At 42.7% G+C, this 22987-nt stretch overlaps 1 protein-coding gene across 3 annotated transcripts in view; it reads right to left on the minus strand.

Annotated features, from left to right (window-relative positions):
* CDH20 (cadherin 20, type 2) overlaps nucleotides 1-15485 on the minus strand; it is a 113410-nt gene extending 97925 nt beyond the window's left edge. For 2 of the 3 annotated variants that reach the window (XM_015282161.4, NM_204134.2), the window contains exon 1: nucleotides 15311-15485. The gene's annotated coding sequence lies outside the window, so the exon portion shown is untranslated. Of the gene's footprint in view, nucleotides 1-14676; nucleotides 14878-15310 lie in introns of those variants that run through there. The other variant, XM_025146992.3, reaches the window with a different exon arrangement.
* Nucleotides 15486-22987: the final 7502 nt, after the last annotated feature.

A 22987-nucleotide genomic window follows, 5' to 3' on the forward strand; every position in this document is an offset into this window, starting at 1 on the left:
AAAAATACCAGTCAGGAATAATTATCACAGTGTATAAAACTTTCCACTCCTTTATTATCATAAATTGCAAAGTTTTATTGATGCATATTTTATCACAGCACTCTTGCCATATGTGATCTGAAGATTCAGAGCCTGTCCCCAGGGACAACGGTACTGATACAGATAATCAAGAATTCCTTTTATGCTTCTCTCAGCACAGCCACAGCTCAGATTGAAATTAACATCTTTTACAATGAAACACCAGTTTGCTGCCACAACCAGACATGACAGCTAAAGAGAGAGGCTTTTCCTTCAAGTCTTGGTTTCACTATGGACTGCGAAGGTGTAAACTATGTACAAAGCAAGGCGGATGGACGCTAGATACCAGGAAAGGGAAAGTGCCTGCAACCTGACATGTGAAGAAACGGGGGAGATATTCTTCAAAATAAAGCCAGGGATGAAAAGCCAAGATCAGAGGGAGCACCTAGAAAAGCAATGAAGAGGAATCCTCGAGCTTTGAACTTCTGCAGTTTACACTACCTGGGATGCTTTGGGTGATGCTCACACACGCACACATACAGGGATGGAATCCATGCCCAGTAAGAGAACCAGCACAGGGCACTGCACCACTTAAATCCTCCAAAGCGAGGCTTTTAATCCCTCTTCTACGCAATGGGGAGCACAGGGACATGTGTGCACTGTGGGATCACCAAGGCATTCGCTCCTAGTTGTGTTTTTACGTTTCCTATTTCCACTCGCAGATGGGCCCCATTTCTCATGCTGCTGAGAGGAGGGGCATCGAGGTTGTTTTGCTTTGTTCCCCATGGGGTCATACGTCACTGTAGCATCTGAGTGCCATCCCGCAGATCGTTAAACAACCAACATCTGCCATGTGGGGTTCATTGTCCCTCTCATCCTCTTTGCAAGAAGGACTGGGTATGCAGCGTGGTGTTTTGTTTTGGCTGGGCTTTGTTTTTGTTGTTTTAAATCTACATGCTGCCAAATGTTCGGCAAATAAAAAAGCAGCACTTTGCTTGGGAAGGAGAAGGTGAGGTCTGCGATGGTCATTACTTTCCGAGGGCATCAGTGCCAAGCTATCAGGGTGGCTCTCCAAAAGCTGTAGCCTCATCATGGCCTCTAGAAATGTGCAAACTTCACAGATTGTCACGGGGAAGCGAGAGATGATAATGCACTGGAATCGCATCTCTTCGTGTGCAAAATTATTTCAAGCTCAGCTCTGAGCACATGTCTACCTCCCACAACATCGCATGCCTGTTGTTTCGGTATGTTACATGCTGGCACGATACATAGCAAAGCCTACTCTATCGAGTTGTTTCATTTTTCCTGATTAATGTTGTATCATCTAGAGGTTATATCCAAACAATGACTAAGAAGAAAAGACCGAATCAATGTAAGTTTTGAACCATGTAAGTTGACAAATGTGTTGACAGAGGTGTAAGGACCCTCAGGAAACATTCAAAACATATTGCATGTCTCCAGTAAAGATCAGGAAAGAAGTATACAAAGGATAGCAAATCCAATGCCACTTTGCTGCCTTGTGTCTTTTTCTCTCTACAGGTTGCATGAAGCATTACTTCTGCAGTTGAATGCTACGGATGAACTCATGCTAGAGCATGCATAATAGCAAGCCCACTTTATGGCTATAATCAAGTAAGACAAGGAAACAGAAGGCTATGAAAATAAGATGGGTATATGGCAGAACTGCAGTGTAAGGATTTAATTCATACCAGCAACAGAAAAAAATAGCACTAATGGATTAGTTACATGAGACTTTGGCGAACAAAAAAGACAGGACCTCTTGCATGGGAGATTATCACTTCTGCTTTTCTGAAGCTAAGAAATTTTGGGAATTTCTTGCTCCTCACCCCACTGGAAGAGCACATCTCTTGGGAAGGGCTGATTCTGAAGCCCTCAAATCTTTGTGCAATCACAAAGGAGACTCTGTAGAGGGCTACTCAATCTCTTTTCTATTACATTTTTAATTTACACATTTCCCAGAATTCTCTTTTATAAGATGCTAATATTGGAGGGATTTAATATTGGAGACAGTCTTGTGCACCGTAAGGAGAACCCATAGGTTCAGATGACAAGGATCTCTCCAGTTGTATGCGTGCGCACACAGTGATGGCTGCAGCCTCGCTCACACAGTAAAGTCTAAGTTAGCCAAGGACCATTTGAAGAGAAATGTAGCAGTACATATTATTTTTGTCTATTACAAGAGATTGAGGATGTTTACTATGGCCATACAGTTTTTATATCAGATTGAAAAACAATATTCTTGTCTTACAAGAAGTTATAGTATTTGGTATTTTTCCCAAGTCATGATAAAATGCAAAAATAATGCATTTTCTCCCCCTATAAACATTTAAAAAATCAGTTTTAAGAAGCAAACATTGCAATTTCTATGTTGTGAAATGAGTCATTGTGAAGTTTCTGAAATAAAATGTTTAGTGCCACGGGCAGGAGTGTTGTGGTGGCATCACTCCTTGATGCCATCTAAAAGGCCAGGCCTGGGAGATGATGTTCTTGGTTCACTTGTCTCTGTCTAACCCATGGATCCTGCTCCCCAGCCATGCTTAGAGCCCCACCAGCCATGACAATCTCACCCTCAAGATGCTTAACACCAGCACAAAATACCATCCCAAATACAAAATGCATGTCAGCCACATTTTCCTTTGTGCAACAAATTGCCAAAAGGTCAATTTTCACTAAGAATCTTTTCAAATTTAATGAACTTTCTTTTCCAACAGAAAAAACACTTGATTTGACACTTCTGTGATCAAACCAAGCTGTTTATTATAGCTTGTTTTTTGAATCCTTTGAGTGGGACTACCAAGACAGAATACCTGGTATGAACACTATTATCAAGCTAGTGACTCAGTGTGATGTCTAGCTAAAGAACGCCTTTGAAAACCTTTCAGATTAATCCTTCTTCAAAACAGCAGATTTTTAAAGTACTGTTTACAAGCAACCCTATGTACTGTGCTTTTCACAATAATGTTGACTTCAAAAATTATTTTAAACCCGAGCATCAAGAAGCACATTGGGTATAAACACTTTCCCATAACCCCTCTAGTAAGGTAGAAACCTCCTCAGGAATCTTCGCAAGATCTGCTCTGATGGATGGAACCTCCAAGCTGGAGGGGGTCATCACTGTAACACAACGATAACAGTAAGCTAATTAAAAAAAAACACAACAGAAGTCATCAATCCAGCAGAAATCAGTTGCTTATTTTGAACCAAATTCAGACCCTGCTTAGGTAAAATTAATTCTAATTTCACCAGTGCAACCAATCCCATGGAAGCCAGTGTATTAAAGCCAAGTAACATAGATACTGCTGTGCTGTAAAGATCTTTTACATCTTTCTTTGAAATATCTGACATGGGTCATTTTTCCAGACAAGACGCCAGAGCTATTAGACCACCAGTCTGTCCTGAGATAGTAAATCCTGGATCTTTAAGATAGATAGGGTGTAATTAAAACTAGAATTTGGCCTGTGGGGCTAGATCTGAACCCACTTAAATCACATTGCCTTCACTGCTGTACTGGTGTAAATGGTATTTTTATGTATGTGTCCAGAAGAGAACTCAGCTGCAATATTTCATTTCTACTGCTGAAATATTAGCATTAAAAAAGCAGTATTTTACAAAAGCCATATAAACATAGTGCCTATAATACAATCAATTTTGCTGGAATTATTTTATATCAAACCTTCGTCTTTGAAATGATATCCCTTCCTTTGTGGAATGGCTTAAAACTTAAAAATGTTATTTGAAGTAAGACACAACAGTACATTAACCAGTAAAAATCAAAGTACTCCTTTTTTTCCCCATGTCCAGAAGAATTAATTTTGTTGCCACTAAGAAGTGCAGACACCCAACTTTTGAACAGGAACTGACCTACTATTTCTGAAAGCCCTGCATGCAATTAGCTTCTTGTAAGAATCATCTTTCAAGTAGTCTTTTTCTGCCTCTGAACTCCGAAAGCTGCTCATCAGATCCAGTAAAATTAGAATATTAAGAGAGTACCATTTATCATGCTCGACAGATTTGTTAGAAGCACACTCATCCAGTGAACCAACGCTGCTGAAGTTTCTGTTCAAGCAGAATGCTCTTCCCAGTAATCTTGAAGATATTGTGACAATCTTCCCGATGTGTTCATTCCTACATCATTCTTCCCCACCAGTGTATTTTCCAGCAGTGGATTGGAAGCAGTGCTGCCCTAGGAAGTGGTGTTGAGATGGAAGAAGATGTCCCCACACAAGGAGCCCTCCTTGGCTACAGTGTGGTGCCAGGGCCTCCAGGGGTTACATCGGCCTCCTTAGAGCCTTGCACATAGAACATCATTGCTGGTGGGTCTCCAAATCAAAGAGCACTGCCATCCCCCCGGCCCATAGGGCTTGTGACCCATGGCTCAGAAACAGTTCGCAGAAGGAAGATGGATGCATCTGATGGATGTAGCATGGGAGTAGGAACCAGGGCCCTGAATGCAGTGTTAGCTTCCCCTGCCTTTGCTCCCTGGTGGCCCACACAGTCTTCTGGGCCTGCTCTATCATTGCTCTGCCTTATGTTTTTATTGTGCTGGTCAGAATATGTTCAAAATCTTGACCTATTCATTCCTAAATGTAAATGCTCTGACAGCTCTTTTGTCTGAACATTTTCTAAGGGCTTTGGTTTCTTTCTGAAATGTGATGATTTTGAAATCTAAGGTTTGGCAGAACAGAACTATCATCTCCCAGTTCTGGTATGTGGATCATGAGCCCTTCTACGTGTTTGCACAGGACAGGGGTCTGCATCACATCTAGCACCCACAAGCACCTTTAGAACACAAATGATAGCTATTAATAACAGTTTTATTAATAAAAGTTTTATTTCTGCCTGGTCTCATAAACCTAAAACCCATGTAGTTTCTCAAGCGTCCAGATCCACTGCATAGCCAAAAGCAACCTGAATCCCTGTTGGCTCAGAATCTCTTGAGAACAAACTCATTTCTGCCCTTACCTAGATATATGATGCAATCAGAAGTGAATTGACTTTTGCTAACAGTGTGTCTAGCAGTGGCAGAAGATGTGCTAAGGCCGGGCCCTTTTCCCACTTCATCCCAGTCTCCTTTTCAGTTTCAGCTGCCTTTCCTTGAGGCTCTCATTTATTGGCATTGGTATCATACAAGTTTCAGATGGGGCAGAACCATTCCTTCCTCTTCGTTTCTTTACACATTTAATACGCTATTTTTATGCTTCTTTTAGTTCCAGTGGTTTGTGAGGCAGGAATATTATCTCACGGATGTTGACAATACCCCACATATGGCTGGGTACAAGAGCATAAAACATTAGGTCTCCCTCTTCCCCCTCTCTTTCTTTTCTACATCCTATAAACATTACTGGAAAAGATTGCTCTGCAAAGTCATAAATAAAGTATACTTGTCAGAAGCTACAGTCTTAAAATATTCTAACGGTTTGTTTGTGTTCTTTCCATAAATTGTTTATTGGTCAATATGGCTAGAACTTTCAAATGTATCCTCCTCTGCAGTTTTCTGATATTATCTGTGTTCTAAATACTTTCATCTAGTACTGAGCTTTCAAGAAAAACGGTTTCTGCCTTTTTTCATTGATGACAGAGAGATTTTTCCAATGCTGAACATGTAGATTATGCAGCATTACGTTACTCTGTTTCTTATCCTTACCGAGATTGCTACCAACCTGCTAAAGGAGAACGGTCCGGTTATTTCTAAAGTTACAATTGGCAGTGGGATTATGCAGCAGGAGGAAGCTTTTCAAGTGGTCTCTGTATATGCAGTAAAGCAAATCAGTAAAGAAAAATTTCTGTATAAAATATCACTCTAATTTGTATTCTACTTCACTACGTCATGTAAATGTTCTTCAAGTAACAGTCTGACATTGCAAAATGGTACCCTGATGAGTAAATTACCATAGAAAGAAGTTCATCAAAGCAATGATTTCAGACATGTGTCTGAATAGCCTGTGAGCATACAGAACCAAAGCCATCTCTTCAGGCAGAGATGACACCAATCATTGACATATGAGAAAAAAGACTTTCTTCTACTCTCCTTGAGCCCTGCAATGCAGGGGGTCTTCCTAGAAAATAATTATCCTGCATGGGATGGTATTTTGTATCAGAAATTAAGTGATTTGTTCCCTTTTTTTGTGGTGCCTAAAAAGACAGACCTAAGAAAATTATAAATGCACATAACAGCAGATAGACTGGATATTTGCAGCCAGCACGTCATAATTATCAAATGTTATGTTATATATGTATGTATTATAGAAATGTTATGACATTTGATAATTGCTTCTTCAATAAATAACTTGGTAAGCTCTTGGAGAGAGGAAGAAGGTAATTTATCTCAGAATAAAAACAGCTTTGGTCCACCAACTCTTTGAGGACAATTTGGTGGGCAACTGTGGTTACTTTGGGAATTTTGAAGCTCAGTGATCATTAAAAATAATAGGAATATAATGTCCAGACCCTATAGTAGCTTCAAAAATATTTGTCATGCACTCCTGTGGAAATCATATTTTGCTCACTGCAGAGATATTAACACTGAAGCAGCTATATCTCAGCAAAGAAAGACAGCAATGTGATAAAAAATATTTCAAATGGTTATCTAGAACCATATTGCTGATTTATTAAACTTACACACGAAAAAGAAAACAAGTAGCACACCCTGTACGTTATTTTTGATGTAACTATTGAAGTTCCAGCAAAACAAGGACCTCACAATTAAAGAAACAAAGCTAGAAACACATTTTAATCAAAATGCATTTTTCAAGGCTGGGAATACATGTTAAAAATAAATACCTATCTGCCACACATCATTATGCATGGATATTCTGCATAAACACCTCTACAACCCAGTAAGAGATTGCAAAGGTAATACAATGGAGCTCCTCTCCAGTGAAGAGTGAATTCTTTGGGAGAACCCAGAGGTGAGAAGCAAACAAGTGTTGTGGAGATATGGATTTGTTAACAGGGAAGTTAATAGTTTTGCAGGGTATCACCGCTGAGAACCATGGTTCTTTCATTATCTCACTAATAGGCAAGTGTTTAGTAGTCATCATGACATAAATGAATTTTAATGGGAGCTCCCTCCACTGCCACAGAGCAGCATGACAGAACACAAGATGGCACTTAAAGAGCAATATCGGGCACATGGGCAAGAAGACAGATAAAAAGAGACTATCAACTGAGTTGCTGGTTGAGTGGGTTTGTTGGGGACTTTTGATCATTAGCTCCTCTACCAATCTGAGTCTAACATCTTTCATGTTGAGACGTACCATGTACGTACATGAGTCATTACAAATATCATACCTCAGTCATAGCATATGTAATACAATGCAGTTCCACCATGCCCACAGCAGTGTCCCTGAACACACCCTAATGAGAATTAACCCTTCAAAAGTCTAGAATACCAGGAAGAGCTTAGTCATGAGTCAGTACAGAATTTCTATACAATTGTTCCATTTCTGATGCATACAACCCTAGTATCTACAACACAATTGGCAACAGATGCCTTTCTCTTGGCTTACTGATGAACTACCCAAAATTCCACACACAAAACAAGGAACCTGATTTTCTTATAAAACCCCTCCAATATCAAGTACTCACCCCAGAGGCTTCCTGTGGGATCTAGGTGCTGTTCTGCCAGTCTTTATTACCACAAACTGCTCCGCTTTCTGCCATACTTGTCTACAAGCCTGCAAGTTATTTGTCTTCCTTTTATATTATTTCTTCTCCAAGTCACTGCCAAATTCCATACCTGTCATTGATCCAATCTGTCCCTTATTGTCTGTTATTTTAAGACATTTGCCATTTCTTTCTCTCTGCCTCACTATTCAAATCCTCTGCTTTCTTGCTCTCCTGCAGCTTCTTCCTCTGTTCAGTTTCTGCAAGGTTTTGTTGCTATTATCATCATTTTCTCTCAGTGTGCTCTCTGTACTCTTGAAGGCTGCTTTGACAGATCCTCTCTTGTCATCTGCTTGAAGGCTGATTTCAGCTTTTCCTTACAGCACTGTGCCTATGTACCTCCTCTGCTACAACTGCCTGGCATTCAGCATGTTCTACCAGGGCAATTTGTCTGCTCCTTCTGGCTCTTCCTCTCAAGGAGGGCTGATGGGATGGAAGGTGTGCAGGGCTGTGGGCTATAGGTACTGGTCTGGGTCAGTATTTCGCTGATGCCTTTCCAAGGGTCTGGTAGTTCTTATTGTTGTCACTATGAAAGATGCATTCTATTTCTCGGGGACAAGATTTCCCCTACATGCTCATGGGGTGCCCTTAAGCAGGGTGCTTGGGAGAAGGCTTCCCATCAGAATAAATTTAACAGCTTGTGTTCATTCCCCCTTGCCTTAGAGAGAGATACTCATTAAGAGCTGGCACCCCTAAGTTCTTGCATGGAGCCTGCCCATCTCCATATCACTTTCTGAAGGAGACACATGAATACAACAAGGCCATATGGGAAACATGAACCAAACAGATAAGTGCAATGGATCCTCTCAAGAGATATGGTAGTGGTAGACACATGCAGCAGTGAAAAATCCCTCAAACAGACACAAACCACTGATCCATACTCTTCCCCAAATCTCCTTCCTTGGAAGGCATTTCTCTGCCCTAAGTAGTTTCATACACCCTTGAGCAGGCATGCTGATTTCTCTTATGCTTCTTTGTTACTTGAATACATATTTTCCCTGTAAAGCAAGACCTTGAAGTCAAGAAATAAGAAATATGTACTTGAATGGTGAATGACCTCTAGATAATGTTTTGACTGGAGGACAAAAGCTCAGATTTTCAGCTGGGAAACACTTCTAAACCATTTAGAAAATGCCATTTTTCCAGAAGTTGGTCTCCTAATTCTCACTGTGGAACTTTACCCATTAAATCACCTCTCTCCTTTTCAAGAGTATCTTAAAATTAAAGAACAGACTAATATCAGCAATGGGCTAAGTACACAGAAGACATTCCATATATAATAACCTCGTGAGGTACCTATGTTCTTAAGAGGTTTGCCAAGTAGTGATCTGCTATCACTATTTTAATTTATGCCACATCATGATGGCAATCCTAAATTAAATTCATACAAGCAAGGAAATTTATAGTTAAGCCTTTCACTCAATCCTTAACTTGCTTTTCTGTAACTAAGTTACATATTGGAAGGGCTCTTAACTATGTGTCACAATACCTAGGCTGTAAGGTTAATTATGTAGACTCATTTTTATTTTTTTTTTAACCTTTGATTTGCTTCTGCAGTAGGCTTAAAGGAATCATGTAGAATAATTCATCCCCAGAGTGCTGTCAATTTGAAAACTTTCAGGACCTCTTGGGCTGTGTTGCTGGCTGCTGCATAGTTCATCAGGGCAAACCCTACACAGTTTGGTTCTGGGCTTGCTCAATTGGTTACCTGTTTATTGAGAAGGTCAAAAGCATGAAGGACTTCTGTCCTGAAAAAAAAAAAAAAAAAAGTGCACGGGGGCAGCTCTGGGTGCCACAGTATGAGGAGGGCATAAAACTACTAGAAAGTATCCAAAGGATGGCTGTGAAAATGGTGAACGACGGTCTGGAGGGCAAGGTGTGTGAGGAGGGGCTGAGGGCCCTGGTTTGCTCAGCGCAGAGCAGAGGAGCTGAGGGGAGGCCTCATGGCGGCTGCAGCTCCTCACAGGGAGCGGAGGGGCAGCGCTGAGCTCTGCTCTCTGTGACAGCGACAGGGCCCGAGGGAACGGCACATTTCTTAGCATATGAACTATACTTAAGTTTTCAAAGTAAGACAAGAATTTTAAAAGGCATTACCTACTGTGACTGCATAAAATGCCCTTTTCATGCACCAATTCTTTACGTGAGGGCCCAAGTTAGCACCTTCACAACAGTGATGGTCACTCAAGTCTGCAAATACTTTTCAAAGGGGAACATCATCGTGACAGGGTTGTTAGTGACAGAGCTGGTGAATTTTAAGCATTTAATTTTTAGATGAAATGTATGTAACTATGTTAAAAATTCCTCTGGAAAAGTAGGTCTTACACATGTACTGCAGCCAGTATTCACAGTTCTATCCTTTTTTAATTACCCTAGGCATGCTGATTAAAGAGCTACAAAGTAGGCTATTTAAAATTGGGTTTTACAGTGATTTAATGGGCACAAAAAGCATACAGAATTAGAAAACGTTTACTTCTCTTCCCCTTCTTCTTATATTGCCAAATATAGTTAAATCAAACTTGTTTTAAAAACAAATATTCCCAAGGTGAGGACTCTCATATCAACTTCCAGTTTCAAACAAGTTGCTACGGCAGAATTAGAAACCTCTGGCAATTTTTTTCCCAATGAAATGTAAATGATGACATATCGTTAACCGGCAGCCTTACACCACTAGAAGACTATGAGTGTCGTGCATGCCTCAAACTTCCCTTTCCTTAAGTACAATGCCTTAGAGGCAGCAGTGTTTAAATAGTACAAAGTACTCCACTACCACCAGCCTGAATCTTTATTTAGGAGAACAAGCTTCTCATTCTTTCCCACTAATGCAGTATATGGGCATGTTCGGCTCCTCCATAAAACACACTCATACACTATTCCTGTCTCAAACAGGGTACAGTACTGACATGACAGATTCATGTTCCCAGCTGTGACATAAGGGTTCTTTGACAATACCACAGTGAAAGCCCTATTAAGAAAACATGTGCCGGACAGTGCATCTGATGCAGTTAAATGCTATAAAAGATTTTCCAGGTGTTAATGAGTTCCATGAGTAGAATGAAAATGAGATAGATCTGTGCACTTGGAAATTCTCAAGAAACAGGACTCTGACTCTCAGAGAGACAGACAAACAGCGCTTTATAAGCATCACTGGCCAAACTCTGCACCTGACGGCATGAGGTGATGAGCCACCCTGACTATTCACTGAGGGAACTGTTCACTGAGGATCATTTGCATAGGAAAAGACAGACTTTCATGCCTTCCTGCAGTTTACTACATCCTTTTCGCCTTGCTCAATTGCTGAAAAAGCACTAGTTATTTTCCCCCTTTTTATATTATTTTTTTCCTAAAGAGAAGGAAAACATTATGTCTGCAACTTCTTATCTCATCCTTAGTTCTATGAAGGATCCAGCTTGACCCAGTACAGATGAGAAACAGTAATTTAACCCATGTTTAAGTACCACTGTTTACAGTTTAAAGGACAGAAATACTTATGCATACTCTGAAACAGCACTGGTTGTAGTATTTCACAGCAATACTGGGGCTTAAGATACATATTTTCCCTGAAAATAAAGGAAAGACAAAAAGAAAAAAAAAAGAAAAAAGAAAAAAAAAAAGGTATGAAAAAGTATGCATGGACTGCCCTGAAGATTTCAACCACTAATATTTCACAAGATGTGCAGGCAGCATCTTGAGAATGAGGTGCCTAAACCAGAGTTGTTTGTTTGTATCATCTGTTGACTTGATAAAAGATTGTTTCATTTTTTTTTTTAGGATGTGTGACTTTCATGGTTACTGTCCCATGGGAGAAAAGTTTTGTTTTATCTATAGATGACAGGTACAGTGTGGGAAGCCTGCAATGCAGATTTTTCCATGCTGTTGTGACCACAACCTCAGCCTTTATTCCAACATACAACTGAACCTACGAAAACAGATAATTTTGTCTCTGTGCAAATTCCAGCCCCGTTTTCCTTAGAGGGTGCACCCAGTAATACTGGGGTCTATGGAGAGTCTCCTACCAGAAGTTAGTTTCCCATGGTGACAAGCCAGCGCTATATTACCTTGCTTTTCCAATCTAACATCCCAAGTTCACTTCCCACTCTTCCCCTACCAAAGAGAGTTACTCACTTAAATATACTTGGAGAACCAAATTTTCTTAAATGTGTAAGAAGACCAGGTGAGGAGAATGAGCAAGCAAATCTAATAGTACATTGACACAGATTCTTGAAATTAATGCGTTAAGGGTTACAATTCCTCTGGCTTGCCAGGTGTTCTGTGCAAATGCTGCATTCATACAACGTAGTATCTGACCATTTAACTATATGTCAAACAAACTCTGCTATGACAACCAGATGTAGACATTGCCATAGAATGAAATTATCATTTTATTAATTACCCTTTAATTAGTTGATACAGCAGAGAACATGCAGTAATTTAGTCATAATTGGCCTGACTGAGACTCAGTACTTACAGGGATGGAATCTGTTTGTGAGACTACTTGTTATGAATAACAATTACGTCTGTGACAATGCAGTTTTATTATGAAGATGTAGTGTGCGTTTCAAACAACTTTTAGGTATAAGATAGTATTCAGTCTTTGACTAAAATTCAATGGCAAGTGTTTTCCTTGAATATCAGTGCATAACCCTCTGTGTATTTTGTTAAACATGTTGTAACAGTGCAAGAAAGACCTCTTCCCCAACTTACTGTGATGCCCAAAATACGTTTTCATCACGTATTATTAGGGAACAGAGGAGCCATTTGGTAAATGTTATATTTGGGAATGCAGGAAAAAAAACAACACCTCAGACTCCTCTCAAAATCATGTTTCTGTACTACAGATTGTTCTAAAATTTAACATCATCTTTGTGTAAGAAAATCACTACGTGGACTTTAGAAACGTTCTTTGTCAGAACATCACAAGCAGAAGCTTGAGCAGTCTCCTGTGTGATCACTTGATCACTACACTTTTGGAACTGCTTTAACAGGAGCAGAACACTCTTAGGTGTCTCAGAGCGCAAATAAAGCTACCAACATCCCTCTCTAGATTGTACTAGCAAGCGAAATGCCTGGAAGACTTGCTTTCAATACACTTTGCAATTAAATCAGGAATACTCTTCACAGACAGAATACCAGTATCATTGTGGTTGGACAAAGCACATTCAACAGCTTAATAAAAATGCTTGTGAAGCATATTTAAGCCATGGCACTTGCATATCCCCTTGATTTTCTTTACCATCGCTTTGGACAAAACTCTCGAGTCACCTTTCTGTCCTGGCTGCCCTAAACTCTGCGACCGGAGCAAAGACTGCAGTCTTTTGTGTCTGTTTTGTACCACTGGACAGACAGTACGCTTTGTGTTTTCTTCACCTTTCCTCCCACAAAAATGTAGCAAAGTTCACATCGAAACCTTCAACAAACTCATCTTCAACAAAATACGACAAATTGTTCTACTTTCGAGAGCTGAATGAAAGGTCTGTTTCTGTTTGGCGATGCTTTCTGCATGGGTGGTGGCAGAAAATTATACTTAACTGAGCTTCTCTTGCCCAACCCCAGCACCTTTATTTATCTAATTAATGATGGATGGGCAGGCTACGTGGATGTCTCTGAGCAAACTGAGTCTTTCATATAACTTCTCTAAAGTCCATGAAGTCATGGGAGGGATGAATGTGTTCCAATGCCTCTGAACTTGGGAAGTTTTAGTTCTTTTAAACACAGCACTCTTCCTTCTTTTCTGCCAATTAACCCATTAGCATGCTTCCCTGACGTGAACTAACACATATGGAAAAACATTCAGCGTAGGAAAGAGAACCTTTCTTGCCTGCGGTGCCATCTTTCAGTTCCTATCAGTGAATCCTATTCTAATGCTTGTAAGCACATCTTGCTCGACAACTTACAGCCTCCCCCAGTACAAGCACACGCAGGTTGCGCTTTCCTACTGCCTCACAGGGAACAGCTCGCAGTGCAACAAGAGAGCATTCCCTTAGACTACCATGGAAGAGTCAGTGCTGCAAGGAGCTCAATTTGAAGGGGGGCACAATCACAGCGTTAAAAACTCAGAACAGTTTACCAATAAAACCTTGTGTGCCTGCTTGAAAAATGTCTTGGAGCAGCACAAAAGCTGGCACCATTAGCTTGCATCCCTGCTGAGCTGGCAATAAAGTGCGCACATAAGTAAAACGCATTAATTGCTATCAGTCAATCGAGCTCAGACATTCATTCTCCTGGCATCTTCAGATTTCATTTCCATAAAATGGGATTTCTCTAAGTCTCATAATTTGATTTTGTCCAGCCCACAATCATGTTGACACAGTGGCTGCAAAAGCACAATTACACCCCGGCTGTACAAAGGTGTTCTCTATCTAAACAGACCGGCACCCACGTGCTCTCAGCCTCAAAAGCAAAACCTTTGGGAGAGGAAAAAGTGATGCATTTTCCTATCATTTTCCTATTGCTGTTTTTCCTCTCTTTTCCCTGTATTTTTCCTACTGTGCACTACTGATTGCTGCACTTTAAGATCAGAATGAACAATTAACCGCCTAATTATTCTAGTCACACCGAGCCACAATGAAATCTTTATTCAGTGTTTACAGCAATCTTTGGCAGAGACTGTCTTGCTGTTTTTAAACCAAGAAGAACTGCTCCCTTTGGCTCCCCTCAGCATCAGCTGCCTGGGATTCGGAGCTGGATGCCAATAATCAGCCTCCTTTTTCTCTTCCAGAGTGGCTATTTTTTTTTAAGGGTGAAAAGACCTATTCTCATCAACTCCCCATATATTCTGCCTGATTTATGTCCCAGCCACTGGGGCTCTTCCTTCCGTATCTTTTACCATCCGCGCCCGCTCACCCGCCCCGCTCCCCCGCGCCCGCTGCCTCTCCCGCAGCGCCCGCCGAGCCCGGAACCCCCCGGGGAGCTTCGCTGCTTCCTCGGAAGCCCCGGCGGGGGCAGCTCCCACCGCTCGCCGCGCACCGCCCGCACCTTCTCCGCAGAAACCCCCGCGGTTCGTGCCCCGAGAAAGTTGGAGGCGGCCGCTCCGTGCCCACGCTCCGGCTCTGAGTACCCTCGCCGCGCGTCCCCGGGGCTCCCCCTCCCCTCTCGCCGCACCTGCAGCCGGGAGCGTCCCGGGGCAGCTCAGGAGCGGGGCGCGGTGGGATTGTCCCGAACCCAGCCTTGGGGGAGAGGCTGGGAGGGGAGTGGAGCTGGAAAGGAGGAGGGGAAATAAAATAAACAGGGAAAAATGAAAAACAAGGAAAGAAAAAGAGGGAAAGAGAGAGGAAAGGGAGAGAGGAAAGGGGGAAAGAGAGAGAGGAAAGGGGGAAAGAGAGAAAAAGGGAAAAGGAGAGAGAGAGAAGGGGGGAAGAGAGACAGAGAAGGAGGAAAGAGACAGAGAACAAGGGGAAAGAGAGAAAAGGGAAAGAGGGGAAAAAAGGAAAAAAGAAAAAGAGGGAAAAAAGAAAAGAAGAAAATTGAGAAGAGGAAAGAAAAGGAAAATGAAGAAAAAAAAAAAAGGGGGAGGGAGGGAAAGAAAAGAAAGACAGGATAAAGATGGGGAAACGGTGAGCCAGAAGGAAAGACGGCAGAAAGCAGCACCGCTGAGGACCGGACGCGTTACCTTGCTACGCGCAGGAGCTCCGGGCTGCCTCCCCGGCGCTGGGGCTGCCCCGCTCGCCGGCTGCGTCCTCACATCGCCGCCCCACTCCACTCCACTCCGCTCCGCTCCTCGCAGGGCCCCGCCGGGCTCCTCCGCGCAGCGCTGCCTTTCGCTCCCGCCTCCGGCTGCGCGGGGCGCAGCGCCGCCTGCCTTGCGCGGGGCGTGCGCGGGCTTTGCGCGGGGCTGGCGCTGCCCGTGGCTATCGCGGCGGGTGCGAGCGGGAGGTGATTGGTGCCGGGCGCTGCGCCCTCCTCCGCCGGCCCCCCCGGCCCACCCCCTCGCGGAACCCCCCGGCTGACGCCGCGGCCCCGCGCACCCCCTCCGCGAGAGCGTCCGCACCTCGGGTGGGTATGAGGACGGCTGCTAGAGAGCGAGATGCTGAGGGAGAGCAAAAGTAGTACTGAGTGTGTGGGGGGGGAAGGGGGTGAAGCTTTGCTTTATTTAACAAAAAGAGAGAGAGATGAAAGCTGATTTTCTTTAGAAGGCTCAGTTTTAGTTAATAAACATCCCCAGACTAATGTCAGAGCTACTTTTATGAGGGTAAACAGTACGGTTTCCTGGAGGGTTTGTGTAATACTTTGGAAATGCAACCAAATAATAAAAGGGTTTTACATCCACTTTTAAAGATCGTCTCAGCATCCATAAAAGCTGCCGGGCTGGGTGGGATACGCTGCCCGCAGAGCGGCACAGTGCAGGGCAGCAGGACAGGGCACGGAGCATCCTCTCTGCCATCAACCTGCCTTATAGCCACCCTCACCTTCCTGCAGGCAGAAGGGGAAGGGAGCAAACACGTGCCAACCTCAGTGAAGTGGGAACTGAATCTCACCCACTTGGATACCGAAGCCATACTTCTGGCCACTGCCAGCACAGTGCACGCTCCAGCCCAGTTAAACCTGGAAGCTCTCGGGCAGCCCCACTGAGCTCAGAGAAGAGTGGAGTCCCGACAGCCTGTGGCTGAGCCGGAGCCGGGCAGTGGGAGGCTGTAAATCTCATTATCGATTCTTTGGGACAGTGCCAGTCCCTCGGTAGTCAGATCTGGAGATGAAGATTCAGATGATACAATCGAGATTTCGGGTTTTTTTCCTCCATCCAGACCTGCACTAATGGTTATTTACAGAACTAAGGTCACACTGGCTAGTTTTCTGGCCCCACATTTTTCATGTTGACCACAACTCGGTCATTTCAGCATTATGAAAGAAAAAGGGCACGCAAATCTCTCGAGAGAAGTTATTGGGAGTTTGGAGCCTGGTGTGGTGCCCCAAATGGTGAATTACAGCAGTGATAAATGAATGCTTTGATTTGTTGGGAAGCCGTAAGATGTTATCCCAGCTTCCTTTGTCATGTGCTCCTCTCTGGACTCAGTGTTAAGAGCCCAGGGGGGCAGAACAGGCTCTCATGTCAGCTCCACTGGTCAGCACCAGAGGCTGGGGATAGTTCTGGTAATGAGAAGGCCAAACGTGCCCCTCAGTGCCACTTCTCCCCAACAGCAGGATGGGATGTGTGTAACGTCATCTCAGAAAGTTATCAGCACACCATCACAATGGGACTCTGATCCCAGGAGCAACGACCTGCTGCTGGAATCCAGCTGATATTGAATGAGTGTGTACACCCAGGCTGGGATTTGATTCACGACATCTATCTTCTTGCAGCATATACAAACATCTCTATTTCTGTGCTTCAATAGAGTGCATTGAGTATGTCGTAAAATCATAGAATCAGTGAGGTTGGAAGAGACCGCTAAGATCATCCAGGCCAACCACCAAGTCACCCTCACCGTCCACGTCCCTCAGTGCCATATCCACACATCTCTGAAACACCTGCAGGGACGGTGACTCCACCACCTCCCTGGGCAGCCTGCTCTGATGTCTGATTTTAATGAAAAAGGCAAAACAGATACCACTTCTCTGAGAAGTTTGCATCTCGGCTTGAGCGTAGTCTGTAAGTTTGCTCTTTTTTCCCTCAAGCTGGGCTGCAGCAGTAAGGAAAAAAAACAGAATAGAATACATATGACAGCTTTAATGGAATGGAAGCTGTGGTGAAGGCTCTTTGATTATTGTAGATGCCACAGCACAAAAATAAATGCAGGTACTGTCTACTGCTTCAGGTTATAATTTAGGGTTAATATATAGCATGTAATCCAGCACTTGTATATACGACGGAGAAAACCCATGAGAATTTTAGAATATACAGTGTAAGCACTGAAAAAAACAACACCCATTTAACACATGAGATCTTCGGTTTCACATATATGGCAGAATGGATTATCCAAACACTGTGTTTTACCAGAGCAGGTGTGGCTGGGTACTCTAATTTCTCCCTTGTGCGTTGTCTTCCTTCATAGGGACACATCTCAGTGACAGCGACTGTCTTTTTCCGGGAGCTGTTGTGAGATGTACAGTAAAACAGAGGAGGAACTTATGCTGTCAGTGGTTGTCTCATGCTCCCCCCTACCATGAGGCTGAGTCATGCGAACTGAAGAGTGCTCTCACGCGCCTATGAAATCAGAATTGAGCGTACATAGCAGAAATACGCCCATCATCTCACCTGCCTCAACGTCATCTGTGTGATATCAACCACCACAGAGAAAGTAAGCAAGTTTTCAAACATCCTCATGCAGAATGTAGATGGTGCGTACAGAACAGGTGGGTAAGAATCTACGTCACCTCCTTCCTCAAAAACAAAACATAGAATTTCAATTTTAAATAAAATAAAGCTGACTCTAGCTCTCATGAGCCTTAAATGAATCGCAAAAATCAGTTCTTGAATATAGATTATCGTATTAAGCACAACTGTGGTTATATGCCCTTACATGAAAGAACTAAATCCTTTGTCTCCAATACTGGATGTTCTCCCCGCCACCATATTATACATCATGCTAAAGCCATGCAAAACAGAGTAAAAGATACTAAAGAATGCAGCATGCTGAGTAGTTTTAAAATTTAGAGGCTTTCGGAGAGATGAAAGGAACATTTTGCTATCACTGTTTGAACAAGAGAATTTTGTATGCTGCAAGCTATTTACACTGTTCCCCTACAAGGAAAACTTGTGAGCAGCAGCATTACATATGGATATTGCTTACGGGTTCATATAGTAGTCTGTCTTACAGGACTGAGATGAAGAATGAGTTACAAGTTACCTAAATGACAGAGCTGAAGAAATGATAGAGGAGAAAGCTGAAAAAACAGCTGTTTTCAGCTTTGGTGTTGTCATTCCGTGTCATACAACAGCTTTTGTGTTGCTGCATAACTTACATCCCTGCCTCACTTTATCCAACTCTGTTCATGATTCTTCAGACAAAAGTGTTGCAGATGTGGGCTGTGTCGTGCTACCACAGTACAGCTGGTATCACTAATGGGAACCACTCAGTCTTCAGCATTACTAGCACCAGGTATTTGCACCAAGAAGGGCTGCAGGACTCAACAAGATGTAGCTGACTTTCTCAAATAGTCCTTTAACTATTGGTTTGTTTTTGAGGTTAATCTTGAATGAAGTTGTATTTTTTTTAGCTGTGCACTGAATCATGTCTTTTCAAATGCAACAAGTTTTGAGGAAGGCAAAAAGTGAATATTAAAGAAAGAAGGATTTTATATGACAAGTGGCAAAATGAGGCCATCCCCCAAAAGCAAGAAGGCACCAAAAGTAATAAAACAAAACTGCACACCGCTGAAGAAGTGATGTGCAGAGACAACACATCCGTAACAGCAGGAATGGTGAAAGCAATATGCACAGTCATAAAAGCATACAGACTTTGTACAATGTCACTAAATCAGTAATAGGAACGGCTTTCAAGCTGTCATGTCTACAGACAAGAACACCAACTCTACTCGCCAAGAAAGCACCAGATGTCATGTGCCACAATGGTAAAACTCCCGAGCTCCTCAGCCTCTTGAAGAGTTCACGTGCACACAAAGTCCAGCAGAGAGCTCAGCATGACACTGACATGGCCGAAACAAAGAAGGCACGTACGGATGCAAGCTCTACAACACTGACTACTAAGGCCTTTGTATTACCTCCACTCTCCCTGTCCTCCAGGTAATTGGTGATTAGACCCCAGACACTGCTCAGTGCTAGCACCTAAGTTTTCACCCCTTACAGGGGGCTATCTGAGCTTAGCACTGTCAAACAGCGCTGTAAAGGCCTCCTCCTCCCTCAGAACTGAGTCTTTGCTCTGCTTCTTCCCTTAATTGGCGTTAGTCAGTCACTTAATGCAGCGGGTTGTCTTCACAAATAGTAGGACAAATCCCACAAGGCTTTCTTATCTTCTACCTTAATTAATGACAGCCTGAGTCAAACACATATCCAAACCTGGCCATTTGGCAGCACAGCTGTGTTTTGGACTATCTTCTGCTCTTAAAAATTAAGCCTTTGCTTGCCTCTTACACCTCTTGTTAAATCCAATTTTCAGTTCATCATTTCAGTCCTGCTTTAGTCTATTGTCTCTTTGAAGGGAGGCAGTAGAATTCAGCATCTTCTTTCTGAACGGCTGTCCTTAGGGAAGTCACTGAATTGAATGCAGACTTTTATTTCTGCCTTTTAAAAAGAGACCACCACCATGCTCTACTCCATCCGTATCTTCAGGAGAAGAGTTTGATTCCCCCGTTTGTCTGGAGCCACTGAGGAAAACACTGTCCTTTCTCCCACAGACGTGGGTTAGCTTTCCCTTCATGCTGAGGCTTTCAAACTCCAGAGCGTCAGGGAATCCCAAGAGCAGGAGCCAACTTGAAAACTTGACTGGACTTTACTGGTTTCGTTTGAGACCTCATGTCATTTTGAGACAGATGCACAAAAGTTCAGAGTACTACACACACCTGAGAATTTCACCCCAGACAGAGTGCACCATAAGGCTCGTGCAGCTGAAGGTCTCTGAGGCAAGCTGCCAAGCAATTGCTATGATACCTTGGCTTTGTCCTGGCCTTCCTCTCCCTGACAGTACCACTTACGCTTTATTATCCAGCATGTGGAATTCTAAATCCAAAATACACAGAACTGTATTATTACTATAGTATTTACTTTAAAAAGCTTTCCTCAAACAACAGTTCTGATGAGCAGCTTTTCTGCTCTTCCAGTCGTTTAGAAAAAAAACACTTGTGCATATCTGTAGCTGCACTGTTTAGATGCAAGGACCGAAATGTTTGCTGTGGTGTATCTGCTATCACAGGTTGTGTATGGACTGTAGACAAACTGGAGGGAATATGCTGGCTGCTACACAAGCAGTTGTCACATTGGTAGTTACCCTTGCAGCAAGAGAAGTGTATCATCATCATAGAATGGCCTGAGTTGAAGAAGACCACAATGATTATCTAGTTTCAATCCCCTGCTATGTGCAGGGTCACCAACCACTAGACTGGGCTGCCCAGAGCCACATCCAGCCTGGCCTTGAATGCCTCCAGGGATGGGGCATCCACAACCTCCTTGAGCAAACTGTTCCAGTGTGTCACCACCCTCTGTGTGGAAAACTTCCTCCTAATATCTAACCTAAACCTCCCCTGTCTCAGTTTAAAACCATTCCCCCTTGTCCTATCGCTATCCACCCTCGTAAACATATGTATCCCCTCCTGTTTATACGCTCCCTTCAAGTACTGGAAGAAAGTGTAGGTAATGAAGGATTGTCTTCTCCCCATGGATAATGACAGGCACTAATGGGAAGGGAGTAAGGTGAAGAAGGAAAAATGCTTTAAATTTCTCAGTATGAATATTAAAAGGAACAGACTTCTATTGTCAGAAGTCAGTGATGTCTGTGTGTGGGCTGCTTTTCCTGATTGCACTGGATGTCACAATACAAAATGCAGCATAACTGATTGCCCAGCACTGTTCATGTTCTCTCTATGGGAACTAGGCAGTGATTTTTCTTTGAATACATCATTTACAGCTTGCTACAGTGATTCTACAAAGTCAATACAAACCCTTAACATAAAGCAAAGAATGAAGGGCATTATGGAGACAGAGAAAGATACTACAGAGAAAGTTGAATTACACTGTACAAGCACATTACAGGTTTCATTCATACCAATAATTTTTTTTGAAACAGTATTTTTTTTTTTCAAAATACGTGTAATTTGGTTTGTATTTAGAAAGATTTTTGTGTGCACCCTATATGTCACTACTCATTGGCCTTAAATTATCATACACTTATTAATTGTGCAATGAAGATCTATTTATTGATTCAAATCACATCTATTTGCAAAGCAAGGCTTGTAGACACAGGTAACATTTCCTATTAGACCAAATGATTAGAATGGAAGGATGGATCAGGCACACATGCCCTTCCCAGAGCAAAAGCTGGTCTGCTTTTTTTTTCCCCTAGGTACAAGCTTGTTTCGTGACAGGCATTATTTCTCCTCCCAAACTTAGCCTCTGTTATATAGCCTTAGATCACTATGACTGTTACAATGCTGCTACTTATGTAATTATAACATACCTATCTGGGAACCTGGTTACTCCTCTGCAATATTAATAGCTTCTGACATGTTTTCACTGCTGTATTGGGAATATGCTTAAACAAAATCTTCTCCTGACCACACAAAGTAATGAAATTGCAGCCTACAAGTGTTGAAGCTTATGGAAAATGTTATTCAGCCACAGGGTATTAAGCTGTAGTAGAAGCAGTATGCCATCAAGCAGTTACGTTGCTTTGGACTTGCAATAGGTACACGCTGTCACTCCTGCATCTTACCTCCACAGATAACAAAAAGAGTAAGTCGGTGCTCTACCAGTCTAATATTTGTGTCTTCCTTGAGAACACTACTGTTGTAAGCAGTTGTAAGCATGGTCTGGAGACTCTGTCTTCTGAGTAGACTTAAGGACTAAATAGGAAGTAAATGTATGATTAGCCAGAGTAAGGTCCTCAGACTCTTGTGCTGATTCAGGTAAGACTTAGGATTTCCAATGGATGCTTAGCTTGAGCTACAGCTTCAGGAATCCACGTCATTTTTGGAGATACATAGCATCTTTTTCCTCTTGAAATCTACACAATAACATCTATTAAATAATGTCCTGGCAGTTTAGAGGGATCTTATTAATTCTGTTCCTTCCTCATTTTGCATGTGTGCTGCTTCGGGACTGGTTCTGCTGACAGCCAAAGACGAAGTACCCAGGGACCTTCTGAACAGAGCTACCTTCCCATAACAGTGCCACAGTGTGGATACACCTCAGTGAGGTGCATGGACATTCTTCAGTGCCCTGGGGACTAGGTGGTGACTCTGAGGGTCACACTCTGCACCACAGCTGGAGACCTTTCTCCAAGCAGGAACCAGAGCGTAGGATGTCAACAGGGCACAAACTGGGAGCATTGTACTTGTCTGCAGAAATCCCACTGGTGTCTTGAATAATACTCACTAACCTGCTGCAAGTAGCATAGCACAAACAATGCTGGACTGTCAAGCACATCAATAAGGAGAAGTTTTATTCTCATCTCACCCCTTCACAATCCACACTGACAGCCCAAAATTGAACCTGTCCTTAACACTAGAAGAGAGGAATCTATTTTGTAGTGTGCTACAGGCATGATCTAGACAAATTGCACCTGTATTTTATTTGAACCCATCACAACACAACATAACAAGGCATTTCAATTACCTCAACAAGCTCCCAATACAACTTTATCATTTCAATTTTTCATCTTTTTTTTTCTCCGACTCG

Source organism: Gallus gallus, chromosome 2 (genome assembly GCF_016699485.2).
Source record: "Gallus gallus isolate bGalGal1 chromosome 2, bGalGal1.mat.broiler.GRCg7b, whole genome shotgun sequence".
Lineage (NCBI taxonomy): Eukaryota > Metazoa > Chordata > Aves > Galliformes > Phasianidae > Gallus > Gallus gallus.